Genomic DNA, 26,780 nt, shown 5'->3' with positions numbered 1-26,780 from the left:
CAGTTGGACCTCACAAACTCAATCTCTACCATAATCATATGTACTTTGTAGCCTAGGACCTTGTTTAGGTGAAGCAAATTAACTTATGATTATCTGTATGTTTTTGGGACCTGAGAGGAAGACTGAGTGCCCAGAGGAACCCCACACAGACCTGGAAATAACATACAAACTCCTTGCAGATCACAATATGGAGGTGAGTGCGACACAAGCTCTTTTCTGAGAGCACGCTCTTGTGGTTATAAATCCGGTTCAGGTCCGGCACTATTACCCTTGGATTGCCAAGTGTGACTGTACTTTGCTAACTTACCCTGTAGAAACATAAACTTCATGATGACCCATACCTGGCTGGCTCAGCTTTTCTCAAGGAAATAGCAGAACTTGTATCTTGCATAACACTGAAACACCCTAGGTGGATAATTCTGGGAGACTTTAACGCATGGGTCGATACACTCTCTTCCCAATTAGGAACTGAGCTACTTCTCTCCATGAATGAACTGGGCTTCTCTCAAGCCGTCAACCTCCCTACCCACAAAAAAGGACACACTTTGGACCTCATTTTCCATTCAGAACTCCTAATATCCAATGTGGACATTGATCCAGTAGTTTGGTCAGACCACCACACTGTAAACTTCTCCTTTACAGCACCGGCTACAAAACACCAAGTGAAAGAACTAATAAAATATCGTTCCTTGAAAGGTTTGATACCCCAACACCTACAGAACAGCCACAATCTAGGCGGACTGACAGATCACAACTTAGGCCTTGAATCCATGGTCCTTAACCTATTTTGGTTCCTGGACGTAGTTTCTACGTCCGGGAACCATGCGCGCTACCGCGCGCTCCCGCGGCCGATCGCGCGCGTGCACGCGCACTCCCGGCCGTGGATTCGGTAGCCAGGGAATCAATGTATCGGGCTATGGTGCCCGATCATTGATTCCTCTCCCCCGCTGAAAAAGCGACAGCTTCTCTCGGAAGCTGCGCCTTTTCTGGCCGTTCCCTTCCCGATGCGTCACTGTAAGCGTATGTTACGCTTAGAGTGACGTCATGTAAACAAACTCATGGCAGCCATCTTGTGGCCAAAAAGTAATACTACACCTGTTAAAAAATTTTTTTTAAATTAACACACATTTACATTATAAATCTATTGTTTACCTCCCACCCTCCCAAAACTACCCAAATAAAATGTTTACTATAAAAAAAAAACATTACAATAAAAAAAAAACATGTAAATATTTACCTAAGTGTCTAAACTTTTTAAATATCAATGTAAAGATGAAATATTTCTATATTTTTTTATTTTAAACTTGTAAATAGTGATAGATGCAAAACGGAAAAAAATGCACCTTTATTTCCAAATAAAATATTGTCGCCATACATTGTGATAGGGACATAATTTTAACGGTGTAATAACCGGGACATATGGGCAAATACAATACGTGAGTTTTAATTATGGAGGCATGTATTATTTTAAAACTATAATGGCTGAAAACTGAGAAATAATGAATTTTTTCAGTTTTTTCTTATTCTTCCTGTTAAAATGCATTTACAGTAAAGTGGCTCTTAGCAAAATGTACCCCCCAAAGAAAGCCTAATTGGTGGCAGAAAAAACAAGATATAGATCAGTGCATTGTGATAAATAGTGATAAAGTTATAGGCTAATGAATGGGAGGTGAACATTTCTCACGTGAAAACGACGGAACCTGAATGGGTTAAATATAACCACAATGTCTCAACCGCTTTTGACGCCATAGCTCCCTTAAAGATTAAACGTTCCGCACCATTACATCACGCTCGCTGGTTTGACAACTCTGTAAAGGAACTAAAGAAACAGGCACGCAGACCGGAACGAAGGTGGTGCAAACATCATTCCCCTGATGACAAACTTTCGCTAATTGCTCACTAGAGATGTCCGATTTTCGGTTCGCGAACCCCATTCGTGAACCTTCGCGAACCGCAATAGACTTCAATGGGGATGCAAACTTTGAAAAATAGAAAAAATTATGCTGGCCACAAAAGTGATGGAAAAGATGTTTCAAGGGGTCTAACACCTGGAGGGGGGCATGGCGGAGTGGGATACATGCCCAAAGTCCCGGGGAAAAATCTGGAGGTGACGCAAAGCAGAGTTTTAAGGGCAGAAATCACATTGAATGTTAAATTGCAGGCCTAAAGTGCTTAAAAACATCTTGCATGTGTATACATCAATCAGGGAGTATAATTAGAGTTCTGCTTCACACTGACACACCAAACTCACTGTGTAACGCACCGCAAACAGCTGTTTGCGTAGTGACGACCGTGCTGGACTGATGCGCAACATGGCCAGAGTGCAGGCCGTAGCAGTTTTCCAGCGCATATGGTCGCCGGGCTGTGGTAGCTCAATGATAGAACAACAGTGACTGTCCAGCTGATCAAATTTGGTCTGTCCACAATGAAGCAACTACCTTATTATCTTCTTGTATGTAGGTAGGCATAGGTAGGAGTCCCAGTATAGGTAGGTAGGCATAGGTAGGTGCCCCAGTACTTATCTAGGCATAAGTACAAGTCCCAGTATAGGTAGGTAGGCATAGGTAGGAGTCCCAGTATAGGTAGGTAGGCATAGGTAGGTGCCTCAGTAGTTAGCTAGGCATAGGTAGGAGTCCCAGTATAGGTAGGTAGGCATAGGTAGGTGCCTCAGTAGTTATCTAGGCATAAGTACTAGTCCCAGTATAGGTAGGTAGGCATAGGTAGGAGTCCCAGTATAGGTAGGTAGGCATAGGTAGGTGCCTCAGTAGTTAGCTAGGCATAGGTAGGTAGGCATAGGTAGGTGCCCCAGTAGTTAGCTAGGCATAGGTACTAGTCCCAGTATAGGTAGGTAGGCATAGGTAGGAGTCCCAGTATAGGTAGGTAGGCATAGGTAGGTGCCTCAGTAGTTAGCTAGGCATAGGTAGGAGACCCAGTATAGGTAGGTAGGCATAGGAAGGTGCCTCAGTAGTTAGCTAGGCATAGGTAGGAGACCCAGTATAGGTAGGTAGGCATAGGTAGGTGTCCCAGTAGTTAGCTAGGCATAGGTAGGGGTCCCAGTATAGGTAGGTAGGCATAGGTAGGAGTCCCAGTATAGGTAGGTAGGCATAGGTAGGTGCCTCAGTAGTTAGCTAGTCATAGGTAGGAGTCGTAGTATAGGCAGGTAGGCATAGGTAGGTCCCCTAGTATAGGTAGGTAGGTAGGTGTCCCCATATAGGTAAGTAGGTGCCCCAGTAGTTAGGTAGGCATAGGTAGGTGTCCCAGCATAGATAGTTAGGCAGGGCCTGGCTGGCACAGTAATAACAATTACCAAGGACCAGCTGCAACAGATAGGGCTGTATAATGTCAGTGAGCAACACACACAAAAAAAACACATCAGGAAAACATTAGAGCTCTCAAAAGAGCTGTTGAGGGGTGCTATTTTAGCAATAACAATCAGCCAGGAGCAAGCCAAGAGCCTAACTAATCTTTCCCTAAGAGAAAAAATCAGCAGCAGCTCTCCCTAGTCTGTCTATTTGCAGCAGGCACACGAGTGAGTGTCATGGCCAGCGAGCCTGCCTTATATAAGGGGGGGGGGCTCCAGGGCTTAGTGTAGCCTGAATGGCTACAATGTGCCTGCTGACTGTGATGCAGAGGGTCAAAGTTGACCCTCATAGTGCATTATGGGGCGAATCGAACTTCCGCAAAAGTTCGCCTGGTGCAGGCGAACGCGAAGCACCAAAGTTCGCCTGGAACCGTTCGCTACATCTCTATTGCTCACCTGAAAAAATATCAAACGATGACTAACAAAAAGAAGTCCTTATTCCTGTCTCACGAAATTGCAAATGCAGCTAACAGACCTGCCCAACTCTTCCGCACAGTTGACAGTCTCTGCAATCCATCTTGCAGGAAATCCAGCATCAGACCTTCACAGGAACTGTGCGAGAAATTTGCCCACTTCTTCTCAGACAGTCTCCTCCATACGATCTGCCATTCAATTTACAGCCCCAGAAACCCATGCAGAGCCATATAACAGGTGCAAAAATAGCCTACCTCCATGGTCTGATTTTAAGGTAATCACTGAAAAAGACATCTTGGATATCCTCTCAAACCTTCGCCAGACTACCTGCGCTGCGATCTGGACCCTGGCCCCACTAAGTTCATGTTGAAATGCCCTGAACTATTTACACCGGCATTCCACAAAATAGTCAACGGCTCCTTACAAGAAGGGTGGTTTCCCTCTACTCTGAAAGAAGCAATCGTCAGGCCACTACTCAAGAAACCATCCTTAGACCCAGATGCTCTAAACAGCTACAGACCTGTCTCAAACCTCCCCTTTCTGGGAAAAGTTATTGAAAAGTGTAACAATCTGCTCAGCTGTGTGCACGGGCAGACAGCTGTTTGACCATTCCTTAAGTCTGAGGGCTGCAGGTCTCTGGAAAAGAGACCTGTCTTCACTTTGCAAGTTTCAGACCTGCTCTGCTGCTGAGGAATTTGCATATATTTGTTATGCAGATTGCCTAGCTGCCTTCTTTGAAGGCTGGCAGTATAAATACCATATTCTCCCAGAATCCTTTGCTGGTCATTGCATGGTTTGTTACTGATTAACTCTCCCAGAGTATCAGCCCTGTTTGTTTGTTAAAGTTTATCTGTTTTGCCTGTGTTGTCTCTCTGCTGCGATTGTCCTGTCGCCAGCGGCGGTCGACAGGAAATCGTTCTGTCTATCTGGGAGTGTAGGCCAGAGCTGCGGTTGCTACTGGCTGCTCCATCTGTCTGGATTGCATTAGCCCTAATGGTAGTGGCAGTGCTTCCTTCTGTATTCTGCCTTTGGGGTGCTAACCAGAGCAGCGGTTGCTACTGGTAGCCCCTTCTGTTTATCTGCCTGGATCGCACTTGCCCTAGTGGTAGTGGCAGTGTCTCCTTCTGTATCTCTGCCTTAGGGGTGCTAGCCAGAGCAGCGGTTGCTACTGGCAGCCCCATCTGTCTGTTTGTCTGTCTTGTCTGGTACGAACGCTTGCTGTAGGCTCGGTGAGGTATCCGTTTAGCAAGCGTTCGCGTTCTCTATTTCGTGTTTGTGTGTCATTGGCTAGTTAGGGTGGCACGCTTATCACTGGGTGCTTAACGCGCGGTGATCGTGCTGAAACGCGTGCGCTGTTGCGAATGAGTGCGGTGTTCACGTTTAGTTAGCGTTTGTTATTTTCTTTATCTTCTCATTGTTGTTTGCTGTGCTTTTGCTACTCTCGTGCTCTGTTCTGTTCAGCCTTGTGTCACTTCTGGCAATCGCCTCTCTCCTGCGATTGCGTTCCCGCTTTGTTTCTGCGGATGTGTGTTCACCGTCGCTGTGTGGCGACTAGATTGGGGAACACACATTTAGTCTGTCTCTGTGCTCTCTCAGAGGGCTATCGTGCCCTACTTTGCCTTATCTGTACAATTCCCATCTGGCATCTGTGGCCATGCAGAGGCTGTGCTCGTCTGCACTCCACAGCTCCATCTGCTGGTGGGAATTGCCCTCTACCGGTGCATTGCACCTAACCTGGGTTCTCCAAATTACACGTTTGTGGAGGATTTCCGCTGTGTCAGCGCGCGTCTTGTGCGCTGACCACGGAATTAGAAACCCTCAAACGTTACAAAAAGGCTGTCTACCTCCAACTTGAAGCCAGGATCTCCAAAAACAACATCATTGACCCTCTACAATCTGGCTTCAGGAAATATCACAGCTGTGAAACAGCCCTCACCCAGATTTGCAATGATCTGCTCATTGCAAGAGACAAGGGTCAATGTTCCATCCTGATTTTACTCGACCTCTCAGCGGCTTTTGACACAGTCGATCACGAAATCCTGCTCAACAGGCTACAAGAGTACTGTGGCATAGATGGCATTGTCCTCCGGTGGATCAACTCCTTCCTGGCTGGCAGAACACAAAGGGTAGCCTGAGGGCCCTTCCTCTCCAACCCTGTACCACTAAAATACGGTGTACCTCAGGTCGCAATTTTATCCCCTTTACTTTTCACCATATACATGCTGCCACTTGGAGAAATCATACAAAAACATGGCCTGACATATCATTGCTATACTGATGACACCCAGCTATATTTGTCATTCAAACCTGGCGTCACAGACCCTACTCCACAAATAAACGCATGCTTAGCTGAGCTTCAGGAGTGGATGAATAATAATTGACTAAAACTTAATGCTGACAAAAGTGAGGTTCTTGTTATCGAGGGCCAGGGCTCAACAGCAAAGTAGCCCCACTCTCAACCAACACCGCTAAGGATAGGGAGCTCAGACCTGAACAACTCAGACTGTGTGCGCAGCCTGGGAGTACTGATTGATGGGAAACTAAGCTTCAGGAATCAAATCTCAGCTGTTGTGAAACATTCCTTCTTTCATCTAAGGAATATTATGTCTAAAAAGACAAACCCTATAGGTATAAATAGGAGGTGAAATAAACTCCAAAGTAAAAACACCAGATGGTGCTATCGAATGGGTCACCCAAAGATGCGGGGCCCATATAGTGTGTTACCCTAATGGCGTAGCAGGGTCGCACCCATGCCAATATAGAGGGTCTTTGCTGATCCCCCCCGGTTAAAAAATGCCGGGGTGTAGCTAGCTCGTAAATGGCGGGTGCTCACACACTGGATATAGCAGTGCACGATATGGGATACCACCACTGGCCAACTGTATATCGATAATGGCCAGTGGGATACCCAGAGTGCTGCCGGCACTGCTAATCCCCAATGGGGGGAGTAAACGGAGGGTCAAAAGTGCATAGTGCTGTACAAAAGTGGATCACCCTAATATGAACATATTTCACCCTAACAGGCTTCCTCAGAAGGTGCTATACAATATATACACAATGCTATACACAATATATACAGAAAACCCCCAGTAAAACCCCCACAATAGCTTAAGTCAAAGCTACCTGTATGCTGGCAAGCCACTGATTAAATACCTAGTCTGGCAGGAAATGGATCACACCCGATGGGTGGAGGGAGGATAGCCACTCCCTCCTAATTAACTCTTCCAAAAGTGTAATGGAGGCAAGCCCTCGTATGCGTGATAAGCCCAATGGCAAAGCATACAGCCATCAGATATAGTTATCCGGCCAAGTGTATCTCCTGGTCGATCCATATGTTGGATGTGCAGTGGCTGTAAATGTATGTGCCAGGGGCCGGTCCGTCTGTCACTTCCGCCCCCTGTACAGCCATGTGTGTACAGGTGTAACCATGGCAATAAAAACGCCCCCCTATGACACAGAGCGGCTGGACCAATAGTATAGAGGTCACAGCCGCTCTCAATGATGTGCGCGTAACGTCCTGTAATGACGTCACAGCGCATATTCCCCCCTGAGCAATTGCCCAGTGTACGAGCGGGTAGCCATGGCAACGCACGCACGCTACGCTGTTACGTACAACGCATCCCCGCGTCACCAGCTATCACACCCACGTGGGTCTGGATGGTGACGGCAACAACGCCCCCAACATAGTTTAGGCCTGAATGCGGTTAGTTTCTTTTTGGGCACAAGAGGGCAGCACCTTCATGAACATAACAAACTACTGCTTAAATTACTTGAGTTCATACTTACGCACAATGTTTTTATGTTTGACGGTCGCATTTACCACCAGCTCAGGGGCAGTGCGATGGGGACAGCTTGTGCCCCGTCGTATGCAAATCTGTTCCTGGGCTGGTGGGAGGACCGCATTGTGTTTACGGAAGATCTAGCCTTTTTTACATCACACATATTGTATTGGGGCAGATTTATAGATGACGTGCTGATACTATGGGAAGGCCCAATCTCGGTGTTTGAAGATTTTGTGAGCATACTTAACGACAACCAGGTGGGGATGAAATTCACCCACGAGATCCATCCCCAAACCATTAATTTTCTTGATCTTACTATCACTATTAACGACAGGGGTTGTATTGAAACAGAGATCTTTCGTAAACCGACCTCTACAAATGCCCTATTGAAATGGGAGAGCTCTCATCCTAGCTCCCTCAAAAAGGGCATACCAGTTGGTCAGTTCTTACGTGCTAGGCGGAACTGTTCGTCAGAGATTGCTTTTAATAAAGAATGCGAACTTTTGCGCAGACGGTTTAAACAACGTGGGTTTCCTGACAAGGTAATTGATAGTGCCCACAAAAGGGCGCTAGCGACTCCGCGGACTGAGACGCTGTTGGCAACAAACAAGAAAGATAAAAACACCAACTTATTTCCAGTCCAGAGCAGTGGTAGCATGTGTAACCCTTCACCCATGGTCAGTGCACCGAGACTGATTGGGACCTACACGGAACACTCTCAGTTTGTTTTTAATATCATGAAACATTATTGGCCGATCCTACAAAAAGATAAGGATCTCGTTAGACATCTGCCTGTACATCCGGCGATCACATATAGGAGGTCAGCTAACCTTCGTGATATGCTTGTCCACAGCACCTTTTCCAACACCATTGAACCTGTGGGGACTTGGTTACCCCCTAAGCCCACCGGGTCCTTTAGGTGTGCCAGATGTAAGGCCTGTAGATATATTCCCACCACAAAGTCCTTTACAGCACCCCATAGCGGCAGAACTTTTGAAATAAAATCTTTCATCAACTGTGAAACAAGAGGGGTGGTATACGGAGCGAGGTGCCCCTGCAATCCGTGGTATATCGGAAAAACCACCCGACAATTTAAGGAGAGGGTACTGGAACATGTGGGTCATATCAAGCACAAAAGCAGTACCCCGATTGCACGACATATGAACGAATTTCACAGTGTCTGTCGGTTTAACATTGTTTTCTGGGGGATACAATGCTGGAAAAAGGATAGAAGGGGTGGAAATTTCGACCGCAAACTCACACAGATTGAATCTGAGTGGATTTTCCGTTTGGATACCATCGCCCCCCGTGGCCTCAATGAGGATTTTAATTTGGCATGTTTTCTATGAACTCTTGTTCTGTCATGTTTAACTAGATTGTTTCACAGATGTTTATTCGTCCAGCACCTGTGAATATGTACCTCTATACAGTTGAGCATTTATTTTCCTTCCAGTGTCATTTTTTGTACAATTTGTTGCTTAACAGCACTTTATTGTGACATCCTTTGCGCTCCCCATTTGGCCTCCCAGCTGACGTCCACTGTGCCTGGTCTGACAGGTGGGAATTCCCCCGATTCCACTCCCGCCCCCCCAAACAAGTAATTCCCCCCCCCGCTTACAGCCAGCTCTTTGCATGTACATTATGCATTGGATGACTCTCATTGATGTATCCACTATCGCCACCGGCTACGCACATTGGTGCGGGTCGGCTGGCATGGCAACCCTGTATACACTCTCCACCAGCCTATCGGATGCTGGTGGGAGTGTCTTTGCGCTGTGCACGACACTTTACACGCCCACTGCTTGGGGGCGTTGTTGCCGTCACCATCCAGACCCACGTGGGTGTGATAGCTGGTGACGCGGGGATGCGTTGTACGTAACAGCGTAGCGTGCGTGCGTTGCCATGGCTACCCGCTCGTACACTGGGCAATTGCTCAGGGGGGAATATGCGCTGTGACGTCATTACAGGACGTTACGCGCACATCATTGAGAGCGGCTGTGACCTCTATACTATTGGTCCAGCCGCTCTGTGTCATAGGGGGGCGTTTTTATTGCCATGGTTACACCTGTACACACATGGCTGTACAGGGGGCGGAAGTGACAGACGGACCGGCCCCTGGCACATACATTTACAGCCACTGCACATCCAACATATGGATCGACCAGGAGATACACTTGGCCGGATAACTATATCTGATGGCTGTATGCTTTGCCATTGGGCTTATCACGCATACGAGGGCTTGCCTCCATTACACTTTTGGAAGAGTTAATTAGGAGGGAGTGGCTATCCTCCCTCCACCCATCGGGTGTGATCCATTTCCTGCCAGACTAGGTATTTAATCAGTGGCTTGCCAGCATACAGGTAGCTTTGACTTAAGCTATTGTGGGAGTTTTACTGGGGGTTTTCTGTATATATTGTGTATAGCATTGTGTATATATTGTATAGCACCTTCTGAGGAAGCCTGTTAGGGTGAAATATGTTCATATTAGGGTGATCCACTTTTGTACAGCACTATGCACTTTTGACCCTCCGTTTACTCCCCCCATTGGGGATTAGCAGTGCCGGCAGCACTCTGGGTATCCCACTGGCCATTATCGATATACAGTTGGCCAGTGGTGGTATCCCATATCGTGCACTGCTATATCCAGTGTGTGAGCACCCGCCATTTACGAGCTAGCTACACCCCGGCATTTTTTAACCGGGGGGGATCAGCAAAGACCCTCTATATTGGCATGGGTGCGACCCTGCTACGCCATTAGGGTAACACACTATATGGGCCCCGCATCTTTGGGTGACCCATTCGATAGCACCATCTGGTGTTTTTACTTTGGAGTTTATTTCACCTCCTATTTATACCTATAGGGTTTGTCTTTTTAGACATAGTGTGTGTCCAATTTACCCTGGTAACCATTCGGATAGTGTGTGATCTAAGGAATATTGCAAGGATTAAACACCTAATTCCTTCAGAGGATCTTCCAACCCTAGTTCATGCCTTCGTCACATCAAGGTTAGACTACTGCAACGTCCTCTACACAGGCCTGCATAGGAAAGACTTACGCCGCCTGCAATTAGTACAGAGTGCCGCCGCAAAGCTGTTAACCAGCCAACCCCGCCATTGCCACATAATACCAACCCTGAGCTCACTCCACTGGCTACCGATAAAATGGAGAATTCTGTTTAAGATTGTGCAAGGATTTTAATGTCAGTAAGCCAATCTGGGCCCTGGATACCTTAAGGACTTGTTGCAACTGCATCACACCCCCCACAATCTTAGATCAAAAGGACGTAACACCTTGGTCACACCCAGAGTCCTCCTCAAAACCTTTGGAGACAGAGCCTTTTGTCATGCTGCCCCTACACTTTGGAACTCCCTGCCACACCCAATCAGGACAGCTCCATCCCTGGAAGCATTTAAGTCTAAACTGAAAACCTACCTCTTCAGTCTGGCATTCATGAACATCTGACTATCTCCTCTGTAACATTAATGCTGAGACACAACTATGCGCTTTGAGTCCTATGGGAGAAAAGCGTTTTACAAATGTTATTGTATTGTATTGTATTGTACCTCCAACAATGTGAAACTTGCTTGTGCCTCGGACATCACATCTTCTCACTAAAAGAAAAGTTTAAGAATCGCAAACAGTGATATTTGCACAGTTACACATTAAGATATTAGGCTGTCATACGCCCCCACACTCGTATTTCTATTTCATCTGGAAGGGGGCAAAGTCGAGGACTTATCAGCATCTCCTCGTATATTGAAATAAGGAAATAATTTAAGTACAACTATTTGCATACACCTACACACCGCTTTTATATTTCCTACTTTGGTAAGACCACAAAACTTTATAGAGAACCACATGTCATAAACCGGCAACCCAACTTGAATTCCGCATCTGCTAAATAATACCGCCAATGCATTTAAAGTATTCTTTATAGATCGCTGTCTTGTCAAATGCTTTATTATGCCAAGTGAATTACATAATGTTGTAAATGTGAAAGACAGATGACCTTGTTCACAGTTTTTTACATGGCCTTTATAAAAGAATTTCCCGAAATCACTTTTTACAATTTTCCCGTGTAGGCCAAGAAGAAAAACTCTATACTAATGAGATAAGTCTTTCTCAACTGCTTATTCTATTATTCTTCCTAGCTGCTACAATGCAATACAATACAGTATGTTGACCCCTAAGTACACTATTACGATGTGTGCAGTGTAAACAGGGGTATATACCAGGTCTGTACATCACAACGTCAGACTGGGGCACCCTATTCCTGAAGCAAGGGGGCCTTCCTATGTGAAAACAGGGGGTTATAATGGAGCTCTAAAACACCAGGGATATTCTCTCCTAGTGATGAGCCCAATCTCCTAATTACAATCTGCTACATTTTCGCAATTATGGCCACACGTAATTACAATTTGGACATTCATCTTATTTCATGCAATCCACATGTAATTTTGCGCAATTATTGAGTAATTTTGTGCCGACTTTAGCGGTTGAAAGCAAAGTCCCCATACATGCTATCATCACCAAAATTGATACATATGTTAAGGAGAAGGGTGGGAACAAGGAATAAAATAAATAAAAAAAAATACCTTGTAGTTTTTGAGAAAATCTATTTTAAAAATCCAAAGGAAAAATGTTTTTCAAACTCAGAAAAATTAGTTTAAAATACATTTTTCCTTCCTTTTGTCTGACAGAGGTGCTCTGCTTGCTATAACTGAATTGCTGTTGTTTATCCCCTGCTTATTGCCTGAAGAAGTGGGCTGTGCCCGCGAAACGCATTGCATCTTTGGGGTATTTTCAATAAATGTGTATATCTATATATTTACAGTCCTTGGTGTCTGCTTTAACGGAGGCGAGTCCACCACTTCCTCCCAGCAATTTTTTAAACATTTTTAGGTACTTTTATCCTTCTGGCGCCTCTGTTCACCTACCAATATATGCAAAATTATGGTTCCTGATTACATTTACAAATGAAATCAATTACCAGTGTACCCCGAATTTTGCATTACGATTTCACACGGTAATTGAGAATTACGATGGAAAATCACAATTGTGCTAAAATTGTGCTCCATCACTATTCTCTCCCAATAGATGGCTGCCAGTGTTTCTTGATTATCTTGGATATGGTGTAGCTAAAGGAACTAAATGGTGTAGCTATAGGAACTAAAGCTAAAGGATTGGTTGATAGGGGTGGTAGTAAATGCTAATTTCTGCTTCCGCGGAGATTCCGATTTCCGACAATGCCGATTACCGATTTCGCGGATTTCTGAATTCCGTTTCCGAATTCCATTTTTTCCAAGGAGACTTAGTAATTTTTTGCATTCTCTGATTGGCCAAATACTTTCGAGTTGACTCTGCATTCTTTGATTGTGCATAGGACGGTTGCGTGATCATCGACAAGAGGAGGCTACAAGATGACCAGCACACATCGCTAGTGCCCTGAGTTCACTAGTGCGAATGGACCCAAGGACTGTTACACACCAAGAACGCCCCCAGTGTTTCTCAAATTGCCTGCCCCTTGAAATCAGCGTCCGGCCAATGTTACTCCACAAAAGAGCTCCCACCAACGCGCCGCCACCTTTTTCAAAATCGCAAGCGCGGTTCAGGTAGCGGAGTGGTTCAATCCAAACGAACAAGCAGAAAAACCCCCATTCACCCAAGAATCATCCTGAACTTCGCCTTGCAAAATCGCAAACGCAAATCGCTAAACACTAGAGTGAGGGGCAGCCCCTCTTTGGCAACTAAATCCCTCTGTCTCTCTTTCTTCCTTATTTGTCCCTCTTTGAAGACTAATGTACAGATTTGTGTTAATATATATTATTTTCTATAGAAAAATGTGTTTAACTGACTCAAAATTTTAGTCCCATCAATTAAATTGATATATTTCTTATTTTCAAATGCTAAAATGAAAAAAAAAAACAAAACTACTGTATATACTCGAGTATAAGCCGACCCCCCAACTTCTACCTAAAAAAAACCCCCTGGAAAATAAGATTGACTCATGTATAAGTCGAGGGTAGGAAATACAGACCTTTGTGCCACCCCATAAGCAGAGTACATAGCAGATTTTGATGGATGAGGTCAACCTCTTTGTCACTCCGTTAGCAGATTTTTTGAAGCAGGTTTTTGATGGATACCCAGCCAGAGCTGGGCAGTATCTATAGCACACCTCTGTGTCCCCCTGAGTAACCCCGCTCTCATATGCACTGAGCTGTTTGCCCGTTTTCTGCCTTGGTTGCTAATCCAGATGGCCACATGCTGCCAGGTTCATGCATGTGCACTGAGCTGTTTGCCTCCACTTTGTGGCTGGCATGCTTATCACTGGGATCTGCTGTGCAGAATGATGGTTATTACGAGCGCTTGGGTGAGCACCTGTAAAAACTCGATCCTCGCGAGATGACGCGAATAGGCGTCCAGGAGACATGAGAGAGCCGCTGTCCTGCTGCCATCCTGCATTAGGCGGATGGGAAGCAGTTAAAGAGGAACTGTAACCAAGGATTGAACTTCATCCCAATCAGTAGCTGATACCCCCTTTACCACAATAAATCTTTACCTTTTCTCACATAGATCATCGGGAGGGAAGGGGGGGGGGGGGTCTGTATGGCTGCTATTGTGGTGAAACCCCTTCCACAGTGTGATGTCAGGACCTAGGTCCTGGCAGTTTCCTGTCTGTGTACCTTGTTGCATTGTGGGAAATAACAACTGTTTCCAACTGCCAAGCAACCAGTATCTCTCTGTGTGCATATGTATATCCATTAAAAAAAAACCTTTCAGCCTACTGCCTTGTTAGTGGGTGTGGTTTTAAATAATGGCAGTTGGTGCTGTCTAGTTTTTTTTTCTTGTCTACCAGTAGGAAAGATGATGACGTGCAAGTAGATTGTGGATCAAACAATATGAACAAATTACATAGTGAATATTAATAATTTCTTGATCTCTCATCTATTTTTTAACTTCTCACTTTGCAAAGTATTGATTTTTCCCCCTTTTTGCTAAATTCCTCATTAAGGGACTTGACTCCAAGGGGCGCCCATATGATGGGGTCTGGAGTATTCGAAAAAAGACAATAACTTTGGATTGTCCCACAATGGTGTAAATGAAGACCACATTTCATTTTTAATGCTCAATTGAAATCTTAAGGTCCTCCTCACACAGTGCACTCTAAAAAAAACTCTATCAACAGGAACTATGAAAATTCAGTTGTGCACCAAGCATTAAGCCCCTAAATGACCACCAACAGCAGAAGTGCCCGGAAATCCAGACCTCCTTCTCAGTATAGTCAACTAACTGCCTTGGCATTCTGTTTTTGTGCCTTACTCCCTAAGTCTTCTTGGTAGGTCATACAACACTTGCGGAAGCAACTAGCACTATAGAATACATATATAAAACAAGGTAATTCTCATATGCTGAGGTTGTTACATTCCCAGCCAGTCAGTTTTACGGCTATATGGCGCCTTAACATTTTCCTCCCGGAAGCTGCCTTACTTGGAAAGGAGGTTACTGCTGACCACTGATAAAATGAAGAATTCTGTTTAAGATTGGCTTATTGACATTCAAATTCTTGGATTTCCCCTGGATACCTGAAGGACTTGTTGCAACTGCATCTCTTACCCCCCCCCCCCCCCCCCCCACCTCTCCCCAATATTAGATCAAAATGATAAAGCCACCTGTTTAGCATGGCATTTACGAACACCTGACAATTTTCTCTGTAACACAGTCCACCCTACAATTATCTATCGATCTGAGACATATTTATGTGCTTTGAGTCCTATGGGAGAAAAGGGCTTTACAAATGTTCTTGTATTATTGTATCATTACTGTACTGCAAAAGAAGTTAGTTGGAAACCTGTGGATGGTCCAGAGGTTTTCTGGACCACGCCCCCCCTCCCCTGCAGTCCACCATTCCAGCGCAGGGTACCTCTAAATCTATTCAACAAAAGTTTGTCAAATTGGTATCTCAAGGCTGCACTCCCATTGTGGATAAGTAAACCCATGTGCGAGTAAGTTCTGCTCATGCCCAGAAGAATGAAGTGCTTGTTCACTGAGGAAAAAAGTCAGGCACGAGGACAAAAGCCAGGCCGACCTTGATTGGAGCATGGCCGATAAAGTTACTTGGCTTCACCCTAAATTAGCCCTAGACTATGATACATGCATTACACGATACATACATAGACATGGTAGGGATTCAATTGTGAGCCCCTCTGAGGGACAGTTAGTGACAAGACAATATATACTCTGTACAGCGCTGCATAATATGTTGGCGCTATATAAATACTTAAATAAATAAATAATAAAATAAATAGGCAGAAGAGAAGAGGGACCTTGAGTTGGATCAGTGGGCTTGCCAAGGATCCGAAAAGCCTTTGCACCATCCAGGAGCTTCAAACTACTGAGGTTAATATTTATCTCCCTCGCTTCCACATTACAAGTTTAATTTAAAGCGTCACATGAGAAATTGCCTTCCTGGGCAATAGTGGTGCTTAGTTTGGAAGAATGTTTGTGGATTCCTGCGAAACGTGTGCTGTTGGGGGGCCTTGAGTACAAGGTTGGAAAATACTGCCAAAGACTTACATTACCATGCATATTTTTGTTGCACATAAATGCATACATTTGCATGTAGTGGAAATGAGGCCAATAAGTGCCAAAACCTTTAGAGCACAAAAATGTGTCACTTTTTTCTTTACATATACCATTGCTTGGATAAACGAGTAATTTACAGAACCAGATGCTAATGCTGTACACAGTGGACATCTGTCTTAATTTGATTACCTTTTCATTCGTCGAAAGCAATTAGGGTAATTCCATGGCCGGTCAATATAGTTCTGCACCTGACCTCTCAGATTTTGAACACATTTTTTTCCTGTGATCAGTGACCCCTAAACCACCTTCCCATTCCGCCACCCTGCCACCCAAACCAAATTTTAGCAAAAAATTCAGAAATTTGGCCGAGCAGTGGCTCATAGTCACAATGGCTAAATTTGACGTAGACCAATTTAAAAAAAAATTTCAGAAGACTCACTGGCTCCAACGTTTCAGCCATGATGTCATCTCTCCTCTGCAGCCCGTCCAGCATCCTCTCCTCTCCTTGATAACAGCTGTGTCTCTTGTCACATGGGGCCACTGTTACTAATAGCAAACTGGAAGCACTGCAGAGGAGGGATGACATCATCGTGGTACATTGGAGACGGAAATAGTAAAAAAGGGCGCAGGAGGCTAGTGGACAAATCGGGCGCCGCCATTCACATCCATAATAAATATCGTTTACTGGGCGCCGAACAGGAAAAAAGGGCGCCCAAGAATAATAACGTTTTCCAACGGCGCCCGAAGATTTTTAATGTTTTATAACTGCTTGTGATGATTTATGTTTCCTATTTCAATAAAACATTGTTTTAAATGGTATCCCTTACTGTTTGTAAAACATTATTATTCACAAAATAAAGCGATCAGTACGTAATGTAAATTGTAATATATTTTATCCCTTACTGTTTCTAAAACATTATTCTACACACAATACAGTGATCACTAAGGAGGGTCTTAGGTTTAGGCACCACCAGGGAGGTCTTAGGTTTAGGCACCATCAGGGGAGTCTTAGGTTTAGGCACCACCAGGGGGGTCTTAGGTTTAGGCACCATCAGGGGAGTCTTAGGTTTAGGCACCACCAGGGGGGTCTTAGGTTTAGGCACCACCAGGGAGGTCATAGGTTTAGGCACCACCAGGGAGGTCTTAGGTTTAGGCACCATCAGGGGAGTCTTAGGTTTAGGCACCACCAGGGGGGTCTTAGGTTTAGGCACCATCAGGGGAGTCTTAGGTTTAGGCACCACCAGGGGGGTCTTAGGTTTAGGCACCACCAGGGAGGTCATAGGTTTAGGCACCACCAGGGGGGTCTTAGGTTTAGGCACCAATACGGGGGTCTAGGGGTTAGGGGTAGGTACAGGGAGGGTTACTTACTAATTTTTTTTAAACGTTATTATACATTTCACTTTTTAAATGGAAGATTAACGTTTTCACAATTGCCGATTTCATGCACATTATTTAATGATTTATAACTTTATAAACATTATTTTTAAACGAAATATAGTACATTATATTTTTAAACGTTATCCATGTTTATCGTTTAAAACCCCGCGCCCTTTTTTCCCAGCACCCCTTTTTAACGTACGCCATTGGAGACTGTTCTTAATGCTTCTGCACTCCTCTGCAGTGAGAGGGAAGGAGAGAAGTGGGGGTGCAGCGGCCGTGCTGAGTGCCCTCACAGTGTTACACCCGGAACATATGCCCCCCTTTGCCCCCCTATAGCAATGCCTCTGTAGTAAACGTCCAGTTATTGCGATCAGTAATAAAACTTAGGCATCTGTGCACTGTGTATCCAGACCTTCTCAGATCCCATTGTTCATTTATGTAGAGGTGTACATTGGGTAAGAAAAACCACACAACCCCATTTATTTTGGAGCCATCTCCAGTCTTCAAAATTGGATGGACTGATCCAAAATGAATGTGGGTAGGTGTGAATGGGTGGATACAATGTCCCCACGCACACCTCGTGATTTTTCTGCTGTAAAGGTTGGGTTATTAGAACACTGAGTAAACAGTCATTTCCTGCAGGGGGTGCTGGCAAAAGCTGATTGGGTGCAGAGGAGCTTATAAGCAGAAGAGAGCAGCAGAGACACTCAGCAGGACTCATACCAGAAGGTTCATATATAGTCCCTTGTCATGAAAATGAAGTATTTCTTACCTGTTGCCCTGGTCTTCCTCTTCACTTTACACACTGGTAAGTAAAATTCAGTAAATGGACTTGAATGCTAATATTTTTATGAAAAGGGATATGAGTAGGGTAAGATAAGATCTCAGGTGTGTTCAGAATACCTGATGACTAAATTATTGTTATGCATTTATATATAACAGTTCTTTATAGGGTATGCAGAATAGTTCATGTATTTTACTGTGCTTCAGATCAGCCCACAATGTTTCATAGTCATCATCTAATATCTTCATTATAGCCTAGGGCCAAGACCTTTAACTCTTTCAGCCCGCGGGTTGTTTGCACCTTATGAACGATAGGAAAATTTCACATTTCAGCGCTCCTCCCTTTCATTCCCCAATTACTTTATCACTACTTATCACAACAAAATGATCTTTTTTTCTGCCACCAATCAGGCTTTCTTTTGGTGGTACATTATTCTAAGATTTTTTTTATTCTAAATGCATTTAAATGGGAATAATAAGAAAAAAATGGAAAAAAAAATATTTCTCAGCTTTCGGCCATTGTAGTTTTAAAATAAAACGTTCCACTGTGAATAAAAGCCACACATTTTATTTCCCCATTTATTTATTTTCAGATTGACATCCATCAATAATTACATTCCCAAAATTGAACAAAAATATACCCTTTTGACATACATATTAACCATTTCAGCACCCGAGCAATTTTCACCTCCCATTCATCCGCCAATAACTTTATCACTAATTATCACAATGAATTGATCTATATCTTGTTTTTTCCACCACCAATTAGGCTTTCTTTGGGTTTTACATTTTGCTAAGAATAATTTTTTTCTAAATAAATGTTAACAGGAATATTAAGAACAAAAATGGAACAAAAAATGCATTATTTCTCAGTTTTCGGCTATTATAGCCTTAAAACAATACATGCTACCATAATTAACCTATGTATTTTTATTTGCCCAATTGTCCCGGTTATTACACCAATTAAATTATGTCCCTATCACAATGTGTGGCGCCAATATTTTATTTGGAAATAAAGGTGCATTTTTTCAGTTTTGTGTCCATCACTATTTACAAGCTTATAATTTAAAAAATGTTCGCAATATACCCTCTTCACATGCACATTAAAAAAGTTCAGACCCTTAGGTCACTAATTAACTATTTATGTTTTTTTGTTGTTTTTTTTTAATTGTAGTTTTTTTTTCCATTAAAAATTTTATTTGGGTCATTTTTGGTGTTGGAGGTAAACAGTTAGTTTAAATGTAATAAAATGGGTTTATTTTGTTAAAAAATGTATGTAGATGTAGTTTTACTATTTGGCCACAAGATGGCCATGGTGAGATTTTTTTTCGGCCTGGAAGCGAAGTGCTCGCTTTCAGGAAGTATAAGGAGGACGGGAAACGTTTTTTTTGTCAGAAAGACCGCGGCTTCTGATGAGAAGCCGTCAGTTTTTCTGCCAGGGACTTAGATTTCCCATTAATTGATCTCCAGGCTACAGGGGGTTGGCACAGGGCACGCAGGCACGATCATGCATGGGAGCGCAGAGAAGCACAGCAGCAGCCGCCTGGACGTGACAATCACGTCCAGGTGGCTTTAATTGTTTAAAAAAAAATATTCCCCAATGTATGTAGGTGTAATTTTACTATTTGGCCACAGGATGTCCTCGCGCATTTTTCCTATTCGCGTACAATAAGTGCACTATATAGGAAGTAACACGTGGCTGTTACATTTCGTAAGTGATGCAGGCATTTCATTGATGCCAGCGATCATGGGGGACTACAGGGGAGATGAATGAATATTAAAAAAGTTACCATTCATTCATTTAACAAGCGGTAGCGAGCGTGGTGGAAACGAGCGATCGGTGGCACCAATTGAGAATGATCACTGTTTTTGAACAAAAACAGTGATCATTCTCGGCAGACATGCATGAATTGGCTCAGGGGACTTCTGTCCCCTGCCACCAATCTCCCCTGTCGCCAGGACCATTGCGATCGCAGTCTTCTGCCTGCATGATTGTGCGCACAGCCCCGTAGACTGCACAGACATGAGACTCACCTCCCTGCAGCAACAGCAGCACCTGCTGTGGACGTGAGGCTCACGTCCGTGCAGCAGAAATGGTTAAACAATGAGTATATTCTTGAGAAGTGGTAGGAAAACTTTAGGGCAGCCGCATACAAGATAGTGTCCTAGTTCGAAGTTGGAGCTGGGACTTTAGTGCACAAAGTTAAGACCGCTAGCCTCTTATCCACAACCTTGTAAATGGGACAGAGCACAACAAAAATTTCCTAACCCAAAAAATGCAAAAAACACAAAAAGAGCGCACTCAGGGTATGTAAAAGTAGAGAAAAGCATCCCTACCCAGGTCAAATCTCACTTCATGTAGTGTGGCTGTGCTTAGAGACCAGCCAGTAGATGCTTGCAGTCCTCTTAACGGACCAGGCTCACAAACAGGAATGGAGTGCTGAGGCTTCCCAGATGGTATCTCCAGGACAGTCGGCGCTTTCTGAAGCGGCAGTAGCCGTGAGCTCACCTTGTGCGCACAGCCCCGTAGACTGCACAGACATGAGCCTCACCTCCCTGCAGCAACAGCAGCACCTGCCGTGGACGTGAGGCTCACGTTCGCGTCCCGCAGGCGAAGTTTTGCGGAAGTTCGGTTCGCCCCATAATGCACCATGAGGGTCAACTTTGACCCTCTACATCACAGTCAGCAGGCCCAGTGTAGCCAATTAGGCTACACTAGCCCCTGGAGCCACTCCCCCCCTAATAAAAGGCAGGCAGCGGCGGCCATTACGCTCACTCGTGTGCCTGCGTTAGTGAGAGTAGGTCGAGCTGCTGCAGACTGTCTCTCATAGGGAAAGATTAGTTAGGCTTAGCTTGTTCCTGGCTGCATACCTGTTCTGTTCAGTGAGCCCACCATACCTGTTCTGTTCAGTGAGCCCACTGGATACCTGCATACCTGTTCAGTGAACCTGCCACTGCATACCTGTTCTGTGAACCCACCACTGCATACCTGTACTGTGAACCCACCACTGCATACCTGTTCAGTGAACCCACCACTGCATACCTGTTCAGTGAACCCACCACTGCATACCTGTTCAGTGAACCTGCCACTGCATACCTGTTCTGTGAACCCACCACTGCATACCTGTTCAGTGAACCCACCACTGCATACATGTTCAGTGAACCCACCACTGCATACCTGTTCTGTTCAGTGAACCTGCCACTGTATACCTGTTCTGTTCAGTGAACCCGCCACTGTATACCTGTTCTGTGAACCTGCCACTGCATACCTGTTCTGTGAACCCACCACTGCATACCTGTTCTGTTCAGTGAACCTGCCACTGCATACCTGTTCTGTTCAGTGAACCCGCTGTTTGCGGTGCGTTACACGGTGAGTTTGGTGTGTCAGTGTGAAGCAGTACCTTAATTACACTACCTGATTGATGTATACACATGCAAGATGTTTTAAAGCACTTTAGGCCTGTCATTTAGCATTCAATGTGATTTCTGCCCTTAAAACACTGCTTTGCGTTAAATCCAGATTTTTCCCGGGGACTTTTGGCATGTATCCCACTCCTCCACCTGGGGGTCCAGGTGCTAGACCCCTTGAAACATGTTTTCCATCACTTTTGTGGCCAGCATAATTTTTTTTTTTTCAAAGTTCGCATCCCCATTGAAGTATATTGCGGTTCGCGAACTTTTCCGCGAACCGAACCTTACGCGGAAGTTCGCGAACCCGGTTCGCGAACCTAAAATCGGAGGTTCGGCCCCACTCTACTAAATGGTTGGATTGGATTGGGTTTATGGATTCTACTGAGTATAGAGAGATAATGTCTAGTGGAAATGGATGTTCGTGAAGTTTATTTATGTTTTTTCTTTGTTATTTTGTTTTGTTTGTAAGGTTATTGTTAATTTTTTTGGGGGGGAACTTTATTGGAATCTGATATACTGGTATTTAATAAAGTAGAATATTAAAAAAAAATCAGCTGTAACAAAGTAATGTTTTTCTTTAAGTGTGAATGGGCCCTTAGGCAGTTACAATATTCTAATACTGAGTGGAATAGTGGGGCAGGAGATGGGGAATGACACAGCAAAGGGCAAAGAATATGGCGATGGGAAATGCAGATACTGTACAGTAAGTAAAGGAAGTGGTAACCTGGATCGGCTGCTTATATCTCCTCAGTAGCTATCTATGATCATCATCTCTAGAGTATTCATTGTATCCACACATTCCTCACCATTCAGGACAATGGCTCTAGGCCTGCGTGCTGGTGACAGACCCCTGCAGGGACATCACTCCTGCAAATCACTTGTACCATATCAGAAACGGCTCCACAGTAGACTGTACTGTCAGCATACAGAAGCACTCAACATGTTTCGGGCATTGCCTATCCTCAGGTGTCAACGACACAACGCCCAAAATATGTTGTGTGCTTCTGTATGCTGAAAATACAGTCTATTTGTGTGCCATACCCGTTTCTGTTATAGTACAATTGGTTAGTGGGCCATCTCCATTTCTGTTATAGCATCATCTCTAGAGTGCCTGTCTTCATCTTGTCTCTACTGCTAACATTTTGCTGGAAAGCAGCACACTGCGCAGAGGCGAGAGGAGGCGACAAAGGCATGTTAACCCTCTCTGATGCAGCCCGCACCCACTAACACTACCAAGTAACCTCTGTTTTATATAACTTATACATTTTTTGTCCCCTAAGGCTCCTTTCACACTATGCCCATATTTCGTTTAAAAATAATCTTTTACAAAGTTATAAATCATTAAATAATGTGTATGAAATCGGCAATTGTAAAAACGTTAATCTTCCCTGTTTAAAAAGTGAAATGTATAATAACGTTTTATAAAAAATTAATAAGAATTTTACTAAAGCTATACCTAACCCTACTCTCATACAGAACCCTCCCTGTACCTACCCCTAACCCCTAGACCCCCCTGGTGGTGCCTAACCCTAACCACCCCCCCTGGTGGTGCCTAACCCTAACCACACCCTGGTGGTGCCTAAACCTAAGACCCCCCTGGTGGTGCCTAAACCTAAGACCCCCTGGTGGTGCCTAAACCTAAGACCCCCCTGGTGGTGCCTAAACCTAAGACCCCCCTGGTGGTGCCTAAACCTAAGACACCCCTGGTGGTGCCTAAACCTAAGACACCCCTGGTGGTGCCTAAACCTAAGACACCCCTGGTGGTGCCTAAACCTAAGACTCACCTGGTGGTGCCTAAACCTAAGACCCCCCTGGTGGTGCCTAAACCTAAGACCCCCCTGGTGGTGCCTAAACCTAAGACCCCCCTGGTGGTGCCTAAACCTAAGACCCCCCCTGGTGGTGCCTAAACCTAAGACCTCCCTGGTGGTGCCTAAACCTAAGACCCCCCTAGTGGTGCCTAAATCTAGGACCCCCCTGGTGGTGCCTAAACCTAAGACCCCCTGGTGGTGCCTAAACCTAAGACCCCCCTGGTGGTGCCTAAACCTAAGACCCCCCTGGCAGGGCTGGAGCTACCATAGGAAAAAATAGGCAACTGCCCCAGGGCCCCAGAGCCTGTAGGGACCCCCAAGGTGTCCCTCCCCCATGTTAACTGTTGCTCCACAGGGTCTCTGCAGAGTCTGTTAAGTTGGGAGGTGATTGGGGGAGGGTCAGCAGCCAGCTCAGGGGCCCAGGAGGAAAGTTTGGCTGCAACAAAGGGCCTCTAAGGATGCTTTTTGGTCGGAGGGTGTCTGTTGGGGGGCCCCCAGGCTAATTTTGCCCTAGGGCCCAACTGTTACTTGAACCGGCCCTGCCCCCTGGTGGTGCCTAAACCTAAGACCCCCCTGGTGGTGCCTAAACCTAAGACCCCCCTGTGATAAGCATTAATGTTTTTAAAAAATATTGTGCTGTTTTTCGTTTAAAAATAATATTTTAAAAAAGAATGTACTGTTTTTCGTTTAAAAATTATGTTCAAAAAATTATAAATCATTAAATAATGTGTAATCATGAGAAGCAGTTATAAAACATTAAAAGTCTCCGGGCGCCGGTTGTAAAACGTTATTTTTCTCGGGCGCCCTTTTTTCCTGCTCGGGGCCCATTAAACGATATTTATCATGGGAGTGAATGGCAGCGCCCTTTTTGTCCACTTGCCTCAGGCGCCCGAATTTACTGTTTCCCCTCCCCAGTGCCTCTCTCCCTCCTTCCCTATGCAGAGTCCTGATGAGAGTGTAAATGAGAGGTTACTCACTCTGCACTCTGCATTACACTGATGAGATCTCCCTTCAGTCAGGGGCACCACTAAGGCTCCCTGCACACAGCAAATCCGATTCAGTTTCCAATTTTTAATTCCGATTTTCCCTGAATACATTCAACAGAAAAACGGATTAAAAAAATGCAGCATGCAGTAAGGATTAAAAATCAGAATCGGATGTAAAAATTGATTAGAAATCGGAATCGGAATCGCATGCAGTGTGCAAGAGGCCTAACTTTGGCTACTTGGGGGCACCTCTAGCTACTTAATACTGAGGGTACTTCTGGCTACTTAATACTAAGGAGCACCTGTAGCTACCTATGATGGGAAGTGACAGCTGCCTGGGCCAGCCAGAACACTTGTGGTGCAGTTCGGTGTGGGTTTGTAGGTTCATGGAGGGTGAAGTATAGGGTGCCAGGACATCTGTGCTTATAGGCTCCTGTGATGTAAATCTGGGCCTGTATTGGTCTATCACATTGATTGTGGTGCGATTCAGCACATAACATGCAGTGCCTTTACAGTGTAACAGTGGCAGTGAGGCATACTTTCATTGTACTGTATGCTTCACTGTATGCTTGCCATGCATTTTAGGATAAGTTGCTATGAGATTGAAGAACAATTGCATTGCAGCGTAATCTTCATAGTGTAAAGGAGCCTAAAAGTCATCACTTTTAGGCTCCTTTACACTAAACTTTCTCTTTAACCAGCTGACTGGATCACTTATTAGAATAAGTTACAACATGAGCAAAAAAAAAAAAAAATAATATTAATAAATCGCCTTACAGCTTTAAAGTGAATACGAGGTGAGAGTGATATGGAGGCTGCCATTTTCATTTCCTTTTAAGAAATACCAGTTGCCTGGCAGCCCTGCTGATCCTCTGCCTCTAACACTTTCAGCCATAGACCCTGAACAAGCATGCAGTAGATTAGGTAACAGGGCTGCCAGGCAACTAGTATTGTTTAAAAGGAAATAAATATGGCAGCCTCTGTATCACCCTCACCTCGGGTTTACTTTAAGGTCAGTAGTGTTACTTTTAAACGTAATTCAGTGGCTTGCACAAAATCTATTTATTGGTAAAACGAGTGGTGTGAAAACTCTCTCCAGGGCCTCGTTCACTTTGCGCTCTGATCACGTTCACATTCGCGTTGACTGTTTTTTGACACGTTTTTGTTTTTCGATATCTGTGCGTTGAATGTTTTTGTTAAGCACTTTTCTAAGCACTTTTGCAGAGCAATTGCATTTTTTCACTACCTGACGTCAGTCAGGAAGTTAACTTTTTGATCCGGAAAAAAATAAATACAAGTATTTATTCTTAAAAACGCTCATGCAATCGCTGCACAAAGTGATTTAGTAAGCTTTTTGCGGTTTCCTATACCTTCCATTGAGGCGGAATCACCTCAAACATGGCCCATGCACCGGTTCTCTGAGCAGATCAGAAACTAACTGCTCAGATGTAAACTCTCTCATAGAGAATCAGTGCATAAGCGCTTTCAGAGCGATTTTGAAAATCGCCAGCGCTTAAGAAAATGTCAAAAACACCCCTAGTGTGAACGAGACCTGAAAGTCCATTTCAATTCACTCTGTAATACTCTATGACAAAGTGCTTTTCTTGGCTAAAATTCTGTTTTCCAAATCATTTCAAATCTTAAAATTACCACGTTAAAAAAACCCAAACAGTATTTCAAAAATTAAATTAAGTGATCTAAGTATTTTTTCATTCATCGGATCTTGTAATTGTTTTTTACTGCTTCCAGTGTGTAGAGCTGAACAGAATTATTGCATATTTCTCAAGAAAAGAGTTCTGTTTTATTTATTTTACTGTTGAGATGTTCTTATTTATGAGGCCAAATGTTTTTATTTCTCCACAGGTAATTCTCTGAAATGCTACGTATGTGGTGCTAGCGACAACACCTGTAAAGATACTGTGACATGCACCTCTGGATTAGATCGGTGTCTGTCTGCTTCTGCTAAGATAGGTGAGTTGAGCTGTTAAAGGGGAACTCTAGCCTAAACAAACACACTGTCATTCAGTTACATTAGCTATATTAATTAAAATAGATAGGTAATAAAATCTCTTACCCACCCTGTTTTAAAAGAACAGGCAAATGTTTGTGATTTCATGGGGGCAGCCATCTTGTTCACGGGGGCAGCCATCTTTTTGGTTGAAAGGAGGTGACATGGAGCATATGACACAGTTCCATCTGTCCTGTGGCCTGAACACCCCTCCCAGCTGCGCGCACTAGGCTTCAAATATCAAATTAAAAAAAAAAATTGC

The 26,780-nt window shown here is 44.3% G+C and overlaps 1 long non-coding RNA gene across 1 annotated transcript; it reads left to right on the top strand.

Annotated features, from left to right (window-relative positions):
* Window positions 1-107: 107 nt before the first annotated feature.
* On the top strand, window positions 108-26,482 carry LOC137528149 (uncharacterized). Its single transcript, XR_011023294.1, has 3 exons — window positions 108-193; window positions 18,165-18,330; window positions 26,374-26,482. It is a non-coding gene; the product is annotated as an uncharacterized lncRNA (long non-coding RNA).
* Window positions 26,483-26,780: the final 298 nt, after the last annotated feature.

Source organism: Hyperolius riggenbachi, chromosome 8 (genome assembly GCF_040937935.1).
Source record: "Hyperolius riggenbachi isolate aHypRig1 chromosome 8, aHypRig1.pri, whole genome shotgun sequence".
Taxonomy (NCBI): Eukaryota; Metazoa; Chordata; class Amphibia; order Anura; family Hyperoliidae; genus Hyperolius; species Hyperolius riggenbachi.
This window is presented reverse-complemented; position numbering and strand designations above follow the sequence as displayed.